Source organism: Anser cygnoides, chromosome 5 (assembly GCF_040182565.1).
Source record: "Anser cygnoides isolate HZ-2024a breed goose chromosome 5, Taihu_goose_T2T_genome, whole genome shotgun sequence".
NCBI lineage: Eukaryota > Metazoa > Chordata > Aves > Anseriformes > Anatidae > Anser > Anser cygnoides.
Window position 1 is genome coordinate 2,234,848 of NC_089877.1, and position 13,142 is coordinate 2,247,989.

A 13,142-nucleotide genomic window follows, 5' to 3' on the forward strand; every position below is an offset into this window, starting at 1 on the left:
ATACGTATGGATATACATAGCTACTCATAGCATGTAGCTAAGCGCATTCTCCTGTGAGATGCACTGGCTCATTTACTCTTCTTATCCAAAACAGTCATTCTCCAAAATCTGAAAGAAAAGTTGGTCCTTGAATCTACTTAATCTATAGTTTGAGTAAGTGCACCTCCAGTTCTTTTAGGTGAATAGACCTAATAAAAATAGTATTTTTATATATCTATTAATACAATATCTGTAAAGAAATACCACTTACAAAAAGAACTGTTAAAAACTTTCCTCTATCCCAGTTATTCCAAATCAAAACTATACAGAGAAAACCTGTTAAGAGAAAAAGATCAAGTCTAAACCTGTTAGGCGAATGAAATCAGCCAATAGGAAAATGATAAAATACTGGAAGAACTATTATAAAAATACATCTCAAACTCCCAGCTAGATGAATACATATTTTAATACTGCTTGATGAAGTGTGCTGTCTCTCATTTCTCTTCTATTACACAGAATGTATAATGAAATTCTTTTCAGGAATAAATCTGTTCACCCAAGTGTTCATTTTTCATTGGCATACACATCTTAACAGTTCATCTTTGTTGTATGAAGGAAATTTGTTTTATTCACCAAAGTTTGCAGCTGGAACCTAGTGCTTTATTTAATGCCATATTATAGAAGCACTTTCCCCATCATTCTTATATACTGGCCCCTAGTCTCTTTATCAGAGAAGAAGGTACTGGTGATTGTAGACAGCAGCCCTTTTTGTTGCATCCTACTATTTGCTTGTCCCATAACTTTTAATCTTTGGAAACTTTTATCTGTTCTCTAGCAGAAAGGATGCAGCCCAAGAAAACCTGCTATTAGAAATGCCCTTTTTCCAGAGTCTAATCAGGAATATCCTTTATCAAGCTGTGTGTGAGCATTACCTCAATATAAAATAATTGTAGTAATACCTTAAGTTTATAATGATATTTCAACACTGATAGTTTAATAAATATACATTTTATTATAGTAATTTTAATAATTTAATCATTTTAAATTTTGTTAATTTTTCTTTTGTTTCCATAAAATATGTTGATTCCTTATCAGATGCAAACAGGTATGATTTAGCAGTTAATGACCTAGGCCATAGTCTTTCTTCACAATTAGGCCTTATTTTCAAAGAGCAAAGGAGTGTGATCCTCAATGGCATGTATTTTTAACACAACCCTTAGGAAAATTAGGCCCATTAAACCAATGTATAATGCCTAACTTAATAATATAATGCATACATGTAATGCATACAAGTCTTTTTAAAAAAAAAAAAAAGTACATGAAGAACAATCACTAGCACATCTGCTATTTGCAAATCACTTACTTATTTCCTGTGTTTTTGTTTGTTTGTTTGTTTGTTTTTTCTTATTATTACTACTGTTATTTTCGTGTTCCTTGTATCACCTAAATAAAATGCCTCTACCAGGAAAACTTCATCCAATAATGTCTGCTGGCCCTAGCAGAAAAACATTTCACTTCCATGGAGTGGAAAGATCAAGCAATCAGCTCTACTTATTAAAACATCATCCCTTCCACCTTCATCCATCATTAGCCTTACAGTAACTTCCCTTGCAGTGGGCCAACCACCATTGGTTGCTTTCATTATCATAAACGCATACCATGCTTTGCATAAATATTGCCAACCACAGACCTAGTTTCCTAGTAACTTATTAGGCATGTCATGTTAGCTAATCTGCCATAAAATATTATCCCCTACAGGGATTAAAGAAAGACGCGTTACTGCTGTGAAAGTATGAACAAGAAAAGTAGTGATTCCCTGACAGGCCTGAGTGGCTTTTGTATGTTTAGCAACAATAATGTATGGAAAGCAGAGCCTCTATGCACTACTTGAGCTAGAATATGGCAGTCTATCACATTAAAAATATCTATGTCTCTAGACAGCAAACCTAAGTACTTTACCCTCCTGCCTCCAATCTCAAAGCCAAGCAAAAGGCTTGGTTGTAAAACACTGGACTTCACCTGGGGAAAGACCGGACACAAAGTTGAATAAGCACAAAATTATTCAGAAACACTTTTGGGTTTCTGTGTCTTGTATTTCTTCTACTGCCATTAGTAAATCCCTCATCTGTGTCAGCTATCTAAATATATTTTAATCTAGAAAATTCACTGAACACCATGGCATTTCCATTTCTTATGCTATTAATAAGGATAGTAAAAGAATTGATGTATACAGGGCAAGTTCTTCTGGCAGACTCTGGCTATTAGGGAAAGTAAGACTTATTTACTGATATGGCTATATGAACTACTAGCTATTTTCACATTTTAGCTGCCAGAATGAGTAAACCAGATACTTTTGAAGAAGGAATTAAAGGTCCATTTGCTAAGCTGAAGGCATTTAGTATTCCTGTCATATAATATCTTATTAGAAAGACCAGTAAAGGATAACAATTGTTAGACACTGTTCTTATTTCAAAGTTTGAGCTGTTATAAATACTTCAAGTTACTTTTCTGTCTCAAAAGACTTTGAAGTTACAAAGATTCTGTCAGAGACAGTAATGATGTATCTTCCGAATACCAAAGTCACTTATGAACCTGAAAGGTAGAAGGTTATGTGACATGGGAGACTGACATCACAAATGTTTCCTGTATAAAGCATGGTTCCATTTGGGATGGATCTTTTAGTCAAACAGGGCAATCAGAGTGATAGTGCTGTTACCACATCACCCCACTGTTTGAATAATTTCTAACAAGGTAAAATTCCTTTCCCCCAGTGTTCCCACCCAGTAAGGCATGGAATAACTTGAACATCTACTGACACTATTTTCTCAATTATAATAACCTCAATGAGATCCCTCAGAATTGTTTCATTTGTTTGGTTGATTTTTAATCTACTAGTAAGGTTACCCATTCATTCCAAGTCATTTCAGCCATTTAACTGAGGCATGCAAGTTGAGGATGCTGCCCGAGCTAGAGTATCCTTCTACAAGGTAAGTTTGCAGTGCTACCAGCTACAAAAATGCTGATAAAAAATGTATCTGTATTCTGCTTGGTAATGTACATTTACAGCTCTCATTGAAACCAAACATCTCAGATAAGGCATGCAAAATACCAAGCAGTTTCTTCCTACCCTTTGAAAAAAAATAATAATAATAATAAATTACTATTGTCATTTTGTAGGGCTTGCTTTTGAATCTTCTTCCTTGCAAGCAGGGCAGGTATGCAGAATGCCTGAGGGAATGCAGAGGTCCTCTCTGCACACTACATTATTCCTGGAGGTAAAAAATATGATTTTGCCTTAGGATATCCATGCATAACTCAGCCTCCTCAGTGCTTCTACCAAGTCTCCTCACATGTCTAACTCCTACACATTTCTGGACTCTGCTTGGTTTGAGTGAGCTCCTTTTTGGTCCTCTCTAACAGATCACACAGAGCAGAGATAATGTATCAGTCTTGTAAATTAATTACATTAACAGATAAAGAGTGGAATGGTATCAAGAAGTGTGCATGTACCTCTCTCTGAAATCACCTAAGCCAAGAGACACTTTCCTTGCACAAATGGAGTCTCTGTTCCTGAAAAAGCTTTAGGCAAAGCCTGCTCAAACTGCTGGGAATACATCCCCTTGTATGTACTCATTGGCTGCCTTATTCATGAAGTCAGTTGGCAAACAGTGGCAGCTCAGCAGCACTGGGAACGCTCCACGCAGTCACTTTTTTTCACCCTGTAGCCTCTAGTTCCACTCTCAGTGTTAGCGGTGCTATTCTGCGTTCCTTCTTCCTTATGATTGCCTCTCTACCCACACCACTAAATCAGCACATGCCAGACCACAGCATTTATTTTTAAAGCCCTTTCAAAATTTACTCACCTTGCAAGAAATAATCCTGCTCTGGTCATTGAATATCCAGACTGATCTTTGTATACACGTGGCCAGGCAAGAGAATCCGATTACTTCAACCAGGAGATACTCACATGCTCTAAAACTGTGAGACCATATCTGGTCAGTCTGCTTCTGCCAAACCAAGCATTTGTTACATGTAACTACTGTTTTAAGGGGCACTCCACAACCTCGCTTCTGAAATTTAGCATTTTACCTTTTCCAGATAAGAATTTATGTTATAAAATGTAACATCGAAAATGCACTTTCCTTTCAGGCCAAATTCCTGCATTTACTGCATAATTTACCACTGTAATAGCACTACTTAGTTTTCCTGAGGGCCAGGGAAAGAAAGCAGAAAGGGTAAGAATGCTAGTGTAGCTAGTAAAACAATGAACAATAAACAATAGTGTGGCACAATTTATCTCCTTTGATAGGAGAAAGCATGGAGGAGGGAGTGGGGGTTAATTCTTGCCGAATGGTGACTTTTGGTTTTTATCCTATTGACTTTCTTACATTGCAAGAGACTTTTACAAGGTGAGACCGAATCTTTAGTCAAACTTTAACTACAGGACATCAAACTACAAGCTGAGGAAAATGGAGAAATTACATGACAACACTACCAATTCTTTTTGCAAAAGACCTGCAGTATCTCATTGCAAATGAGATGTCAATGCTGTAATTAGCAATTCAGCCAGCCACATTAATTGTGTGTGTATGTTACTTCACATCAATCGCTGTCATTTTCGTGTACTCAGGATGTTTTATAGAACCTAATTTGTAAACAATACACAAATGTTTAATCCACTTTAAATTAAAATTGTCAAACATCTAGCATACCCTGGTGAATAGAGATAACTGTGTGCAATTGTGTTTTGGTTCCTAAGTATGAAAAGGGAATGTTTTGCTAATTGTTTCTATACGTAGACTTTTAAAATTCTAGTAGGTCCTATGGGAAAACAAGCATGTATTAATTGCCAAAACACTGTGACCAACCTGTAACACTTACTTAATTGTCAAGAATAAAAAAAATTGATTCAAATTGATACTCCTGTTCTTTCAAAGTCAAAACTCATTCAAGCAATTCATACTTTATGAAGCATTATCTATTCTTGATTTAAGGTGTTTCCAGGGAAGCATAATCCATGTCAATCCTTGGTAAACATGGGTCCAATTAGTAAAAATATTTAATCTTCTGATTCTCAATTTGTCAATTTCAAACATCACAACTTTATTTTTGTCTGACAGACTTTGGGAAGCCCTCCATAGGAAAATTTTATTTCTTATATATTATGAGACTATTATATTTCTCATATAATTATGATAGAACCACGCTTTTACCTTTCATTGGATAGATTAAGTAAATGGAGCTCCTGGAACTCTTCCTCTTCAATACTTTTTTTTTCAAAGCTTTAAATATTCTGCTGGCTCTTCTCACTGATGATCAACAATCTTGTTGAATTGTGAACATTAGTCTTCCACTGGGAGACCTCTGAAAGTGCCAAATAGAACTCCTACTTAACATTCTCAGGATGACATGAACACCTTTGTTGCAAATTATATTCTCTCTCTCCTATAGACTAACTACTACTGACTCAAAATTAATTGTTCAGACATTGCTTGTGTGCCAGTTAAATATTACACTTAATATGGGCAGAAGTTTCCTTAGGTATGTCTTTCACTGTGAGATTAAGGAACACTGAAGCACAACGAACATCAGAATTTTTTCCATGTGGCTAAAAGAATGTCATGAAACTAAATAAATCACAAACCGTGACCCTGCCTGTCTCCTCTGGAGAACTCAGCCCAGACCATGATCTGTAACTCTTATGTGAAGCTGCCAAAATGCAAATTCCAACTGGCTGCTGGCTTTCCTTTCACTTAAAATCATATTTAATCTAAAAAGCATATACATTGTACAGCTTAGGCAGTGGTTTGCATAGATTTCAGGACTACAAGTCAATTACAAGTTTTTAATAATCTCTTTCTTTTGTGATAAAAAATGATATTTAGATATAAATGTTGCCAGAAACAGAGGGGCGTCTTTTCCTTTTAATGTGTGTTATCATTTTTCAATATCTTATGCCCTTTCCTTACCCCCTGAGTCTGGGACTCGCAGTCCACCAGGTTGGAAACTGCTGAATACTCAAAGATAACTGGCCTCAAAGATAGAATGAAGCTGATGGCCCTCATTGCTCCATTAAGCCCCGAGACTTGTATTTTAGTAGGTATATATTTTCTTTTGAAAATCTAGCAGATATGCAAAGACTAAAAGCTTTACTGTGGTTCTGTGATTCTGTGACTATACCTGCTGAAAGTATGAGTAACGTACAGTATTACTGAACACCATTGTTATTACAGTGGTTCATATAAGGAAGAGGACAATCCCCATGAAGTTCCACGTCTAGAATTTTTCAGCACAATCCAAAACTCTTAAGTCCTTACATGCATATAAAATTTTCTCTTGATGAAATGGTCAGTACAGTACAAATGAAATTAACCTAAGTGTGAGATTAGGAAACAGATCAAAGCATGTGAAACAAAATTAGAACAAAAATGCTCTCTCTCTCTCACACACACACACACACACACACAAAAACCCACTAAGATTTGAAAGGAAATGGCTACAGCCAAAAGCATCCAGCTTCCACTAAGCCTGACAACTTAAAGACTTTCTGTCTTACCTGCATCTGCAAAGCATGTGTTTCACATCAACATGAGTGGTTCTGTGGTATTTCTCCAAAGAGTCTGTTCTTTGCAGAGCAATCTCCTCTATCATGCACATAGATAAAAGATTAAAAAGAATAGGAGAGATCGAGATCAGAAGATTTCTCTACCAAAGGATACAAACTATCCACACTGACATCTTAAATTAAATTCACATATATTCTATAGCAAAAGTTATGGAAAATATACCTTTGGATGAGTAAAAAGTTTATTTATCTTCCCAACTAACAGGTAAAAACACATTCATTTTACTTGTATGTGCATATCAGAACGCACAGGACATACCTTACACTGGTTTCTACTGTAACCTATAAATAAACAATGCTTTATCTACAAAATTCACTACAAGCTTGGAAATTAATTTTAAAATACAGAGAAAATAATGGAGGAGATGGGTGTGTTGAGGAGCAAAATCCAAAAGGCAAATGAAATTTTGTTACTTTGAGAACTTATGGATGACATTCATGGGAAACAAGATCTACCAGAATTAGTAATTTACTGTGCATATTTTTTTCCATTGGAGGTAATATGGCAAAGCAAAATGACTCAGGGTTCCTTGGGGCCCGTGTTGTACTAAATTCTGCAGTCACTGCTTAGGAAGATATTTAAGAATGTGCTTGGCTTCCAGCATGGTTAATCTTATTACTTTCAATGGAACTATTCACATAGTTCAATTAGGCTTGCTGAATGAGAGTATGTTTACACAAAGTAATAGGAAAGAAAATCACTGCCTTCCAGAGCACCAATTGTTCACAAAACAGACTCATTAAACTAGTATTTTGCTGATACTGCTTTTGCAATTGGCTGATCTCAAAGAGCCATACAGCAATCTACCCACCAGTGCTTAAAGCTATCTATCATCATTCTTTTTTTATTTTTTATTTGCAAAAGAACACTTCTTGCTCAGTTACACTATGACTGGATTCCCAGCATATAACCTACTTCTCACTTTGGCTTCTTTCATGTAGAGGAATTAACCCTCCCATGTTTTGTGTGCAATAGAAAACATTCTGCAGTGACACAGGACAGCTTTTTCAGGAAAGACAGTATTTACTAACTACTTAGAATACAAAATTTCAAGGTCCCTAGTTTGGGATAGGTAAGCAAACAGTATACCATAGTATATGGTATCTGGAAACATTGTTCTCTTCCTGAAGAAGAGACTCCTCTCAGTTGCTTGCCAATCAAACCAACTGTTTATTTCAGCCTGCTCTTCTAGAGTTTTTCTGTGTTCTGCAACCCTTAAGAGAAAATGCTCACCCAGTCATGGTGTGCCTGTTGTATAGCCATGGTAATACTGCTCATCTTGGAATCTGCTCATCAACTTCAATTTCGTGGAAGTTCATTTGGAATCGCCTTTCTGACAAACAGCTTGAATGAAATAACTATCTTCGGTCCTATTAAGACACAAAGCAAAGATAAATGAGGAACAGTATCAGGTACATTTTACATAAAAAATAATACAGGGATTGACTGCTTCCTCTGCAGCTGTCATCCTCTCTTCAGTAATTTCTATTTCTTTGAGAGTATTATAGTGAAATTCTGTCCTTCTGAAATTAATGGCATTTTAAAGGAGTGAAGACTTAACACAGTCATTCCCTCCACCTCCACAGGCTGATGTCTGGCCATGCATGTTACTGAATGAAAAGTCTGGAACACATGCGTTTTTCGCACTGACATGCCAGGATCCACGAGCACAACTGTGATGTCACCTCCAGCCAGGCTTCTACCCATCCCCTTCAAAATTAGAAAAGCAGGTTTTGTTCTGATGTGGGTTAGAAAACATGCTATTCCAAAAATGACAAAAATAGTGTCTCTACATTGCTCATCTCAGATGTCTGACTTCCGTATGTCTTGAGTCGCAGTTTAGAGTTTATCTGGGCCGAGATACCCCACTTCTTTTTAAGATATTTTTCCTCATCTTCAGACAGTCTGGGATCTTATACTGCAGTCAGAAATGCCAGAACATAGTTAGAAATTTCTTCAACATCACAATGAGATTCCTGTATGTTACTGTCCATCTTTAAGACAAGAAAGATTGCATTCTCATGCAGGAATTAGTAGAAGGCATGTAAATTAATTTACCTTCAATATAATGGGAAAGTGTATTTTGGGGTATGCACAGAACAGGCAGATATCCAAGACTTCACCGCAGCCTAAAGAAATATCTAATTTTTCATCATGAAAGGAATAATAGAAATCCACTTGGCCAAATTCTTCCTTAAGTTCAGATTGAATTCCAAGAGAAAAATATTGATGTTGTGCTCCAGGTTTAAAGACTGCTTCCCAAAGAACTAGAAGACTCACCTGAAACATATTAAAGTCGACAACAAGCTATGAAAATATCTATATATAAAAAAAAAATAAATCTAATTTCTAGCAACTAGTTCACATGGATGCTGCAATATTAATAACCCAATCTTGCAAATATCATTGAATCATGTTCCACACTGCTTTGCAACACTTCTGCTTCAACAACCTCGTCTATATAAACTAATGTTGACATGGAAGCTCACAAAAAAACTCTTTTAAAGTAGAGGTTTGTGATTAGCTTTTGTTTTCAGCTGTACAAACAACTACAATAGCAGATGGAAGATTACTAAGGAGTAGAAGAGAATGAATTTTCCATGTTATTATCTTTCAGAGATGAGAAGTACAAAACAACACCTATTCCATTACATGTCTGGCACAACGGGTTCCTGTCTTCGGGCCAGATGTGATCTGCTTTTTAAAGGAAAGTGGAAATTTAATTAGTACATACTGTGGAGAAACTGACCTTACACTCACGTGAGTTTTCATTAAAGTTGCTATATAAGGCACCTGATACGTTGCAGGCTGCAGCTGTCAGCTTCAAGAGCTACTTTTGAAAGCCTTGAAAAAGAATTAATTGCACAGTAATGTTTGCAGCACTATGATTAACGCAGCTTGCAGTTCCATTGCAAGAATAACCATTTAATTACCAGCAGTCAAAAGAGGCAGTTCACACAGACCCTGGGTCAAATTCTACAAAGTGTTAAGTACCCACCATTCCCATTAATTTTGGAGAATCTTGCCAGAATTTATCACCTCCCAGGATCTCACCCAGTAAAAGTAATTAACAAACTACAAATACTTTCTCCTGAAGTTTCAGATACTCAGCCATACCTGTGGTGGGGCACTTTGATGAGGTCATTTGATTTAAAAAAAAAAAAAAAAGTGTACTTGCTTTTAAAAAAAATGTTTTCTTTAAAGAGTCTGCAGGTCTCTAGTTACAAATGCACTATTATTTTTCAGCAATGACACTGACATATATGTTGTTTATGCCCTTCATTATGCAAAATGACACAAGAGGATGTCAAAAAAAGAACTGAGTACAGAGCATTTGCCAGTTCATCTCCTGTTAAAATTAAATTCATAGCTTTAAGAATCCAGAACTACTTCTTGATCTGACAGGTAGCAGAACAAAGCACTTGTATTTTAGGTGTTGTCTGTCATGTTTTATCTGAGGTAGACATTTACATACTTCAACAATGCCAAGAACAAAAGCTTCCAAATTCACATAGAAAATGGTAGCTTTCATTAATCACTGATTAACTAGGAAACAATCCAGAATAGCAGCTTGCTCTAAGAGCTTGATACCAACTGAACATCCCTCAATAGACCTCTAATATATCTGAGAACATTGTGTACTTCCACTAAAAAATTCAGAAGCAGAAATGTCAAAAAGAGACCGCAATAATGAATAATTATTTGCTATTACTTCATATGAGTTAATATACTAATGGATCTCTGCTTATTCCACACTCGTAAGCTAACAGATTGTTAATGCATGTTTTTATATGGTAACATTACTCAAACTCCAAAACATGACATTACTCTGAGCAAGCAGGCTCTGATACTTTGCTCAGTAAAAATACTGAAGTGCAGAATAAATGCTACCTCATTGTTTTGTTGCAACACTGCAGTTCTGGTGAAAGCTGTGGTAAAAGCTGCTGTCTCTTGAACACTGAATTTCTAAATTAGTATGTATACTGTAATTGAATGCAGAAACATGAAAAAAAAAAAAAACAAATGCAACTAGATTCATTTATTTTATTTCCCACACAAAAAGTCTCACAAGAGATGGAATAATCACTATTGTCACTGTAAGTCCTTTAGCCTCATGTATAGCGGTCCAGAGAGGTGGCAGATGAGCACAACTCTAGAATATAAGACTGTCTGTACAGGCACAACTGGTATGTACCTTTTACTAGATGCAAAGCGATATTCAACTCTTGAGCAGGTCTGTGGCTTCATTCTTCTCCAAAGCCTCTTGGACTAACTAAACCACTGCCATTGAAAAAGGTTTACGATGGTGTCTCTAAACACTGGCACTTCACTACTGCCTATTGGTAGCTATGAGCACAAAATGTTAATCTGAAGTTTACCCTCAATCAGAATTGCCTTCAGTATTATCCTTGAAGAACTCTTTTTGTTAACTGTGCTGCCTCCTTTCCATATCCATAAACCAACAGCTGCTTGCACCTCTATGTGCTAGCATATTTTTCTGTACTACATTCTTCTGCACTGCTTCTTCACACTCTTCACTTGCATCTACCCAAGTAATAATCTTCAACTACCTGAAGTACAAAACAAGCAAAACTGTAGCAGCATTCATGTCTCGCAGAGCAATTATGATAAATATTTCCAGGTAGACACCAATCCAACCAGTATGGCTAGTTTGGCTGATGGATCCAGGTCTGGATTAATGATGATGAGAAACACCTATGAAGTTTGCACAAAAATTCCATAAAACAAAGAAAGAATGAGTAAATACAAGCTTATCTAGTACAGCCTATAGCAGGAATTCTAGGGACACTATTTCACTGAGGTGGTAATTTTCACCATTACAAATGGGTAAAAGATATTTGCAAATCACTTTGATTCTGATTATAACCTGGATTATCTCTTGATGTAAAAAAAGAAGATATGTACACACATATAAATATATTAATAAAGTTTTCCATATGTGGAGCTTGTGCATCACTCTGCAGGAATGGTTAGATATGAATTGTTGCTTAACTCTTTCCCCAGAACAGACTAGTAGTCTGGAAAAGGAAAGACTAGAGCCTTGTCTTCATCTTCCTGTTGCATGGCTTAGTACAGACACGTCCTAATTTGCTGATGTTACAGGCCAAGAATGAATGGGTCATATAGGGAGCCAGGAATGGCTCTGCAGAGAACATGCAGTTTGTCCAGCAGAACTGCTGTTAGTACAGCTCGTGCATCACACACACCGTGTGCTTAAGTTCAAGGCTCACAGGGCAATCCAGCCCATCAAACAGGGAGGAAAACCAACTTTTTCTCCAGTGAGCAGCAAAAATTATTCCAACTGCCAGCAAAATAAACCAGTAAGTTTTTCAGCCCTGCTGCACTTTCCTAATGAAATAACAGACAGCTCTGCAGGGGCAACTTTGTTCTTCAAAGCTTTTTAGAAATATTGAAAAATCTTTATATTCCTCCTGTGGGAAGGAAAGTATTAGTATCTGCCAATTAAAACCATTACAGAAATAGAGATGCAGAGAAGCTTAAGAGCACAGTTCAGATGCTGTGAGTGAAAAAGACAGCCCATGCATTCCTGAGCTACAGAACATTTTGTTTCATTCTAACTTCTGCTTTTTTCTTTGCTTTGCTAAGAGCCAGTGCATCTGGTATAAAGACAGGGTTCGTTTCCTCTCTTCCCAATGAAGTCAATGGTAATAAATAGGTAGGGAGATAAAACAAAAGGCTCTGAGCAGCATCTGGAGCATCAGCACGGTTTTGCCCATTTTTTAAAATTCACAGGAAAAAATTGTCTGGCCAAACATGAAAGAGAAACTCAGCTGTGATTTCTCTGGGAAGACAGCAAGTCCATCTGAGCTCAAGAACAAAAAACAAAAGAAGAAACAGGGCATGTTCAACTCTGAAAACTATACTCACAAAGATGCCCCAGCATACTGCTTCCTGACATAAAGGATTGTGTTATATTTCTTCTCACCTTCCAAAGAGATGATTCAAAATGTATTTTAATAATTCTAAGTGCATTATTATACAGCACTGAGGAAGTGCATGAGAAACCTTAAATATTTCCTGGCTGCAATATTTTTAAAGATAAGAAGTTGAGATGATTGAGTGTAATTCACTGTTCTGAGAATCAATGGACCATCACACTAACCTGCTGCTCAGAAAAAGGCGGTTGCAAACACACACAACATTTGAAATCTTGCCTGCTGGTTGCGAAGGTAGGAGGGAAACAGGTAGAAAGGAATAATCTTTCACTGTTCTTCTCGGAATCACAGTCTTTGAACAGATAGAAGGATTTTGCAAGTGGAAGACAATCTTGCCTGCCTGAGCTACAATTTGTGCCTTATAGCACACTACAACACTTTTACTCCTTTCTTCCTGAGAGGCACGAGTGGAGATTCACCTTCCTCAGGCACAGAGAGGCTCAGTCAGAACTTCCAACACTCACTGCACCAGCAGGAGGTTATTTTGTCAGTATTATTTTAGATGAACTATCCTGGGTAAACAAAATATGAAATCTGTTTTCGGACTTGTAACACTCTG

The 13,142-nt window shown here is 36.7% G+C and overlaps 2 long non-coding RNA genes across 4 annotated transcripts in view; one reads left to right on the forward strand and one right to left on the reverse strand.

Moving 5' to 3' along the window:
* The window catches only part of LOC125183493 (uncharacterized), a 230,388-nt gene that overhangs the window by 120,869 nt on the left and 96,377 nt on the right, over positions 1–13,142 (reverse strand). For all 3 annotated transcript variants that reach the window (XR_010831871.1, XR_010831872.1, XR_010831870.1), the window contains 6 exons: positions 8,664–8,885; positions 8,399–8,523; positions 7,839–7,975; positions 6,536–6,623; positions 5,193–5,343; positions 3,843–3,957 (listed from right to left, as the gene is read on the reverse strand). This is a non-coding gene — a long non-coding RNA (uncharacterized lncRNA). The remainder of the gene's footprint in view (positions 1–3,842; positions 3,958–5,192; positions 5,344–6,535; positions 6,624–7,838; positions 7,976–8,398; positions 8,524–8,663; positions 8,886–13,142) is intronic.
* Positions 2,655–9,354, forward strand: LOC106040923 (uncharacterized). The gene is made up of 3 exons (XR_001210130.3): positions 2,655–2,730; positions 2,875–2,966; positions 9,223–9,354. It is a non-coding gene; the product is annotated as an uncharacterized lncRNA (long non-coding RNA).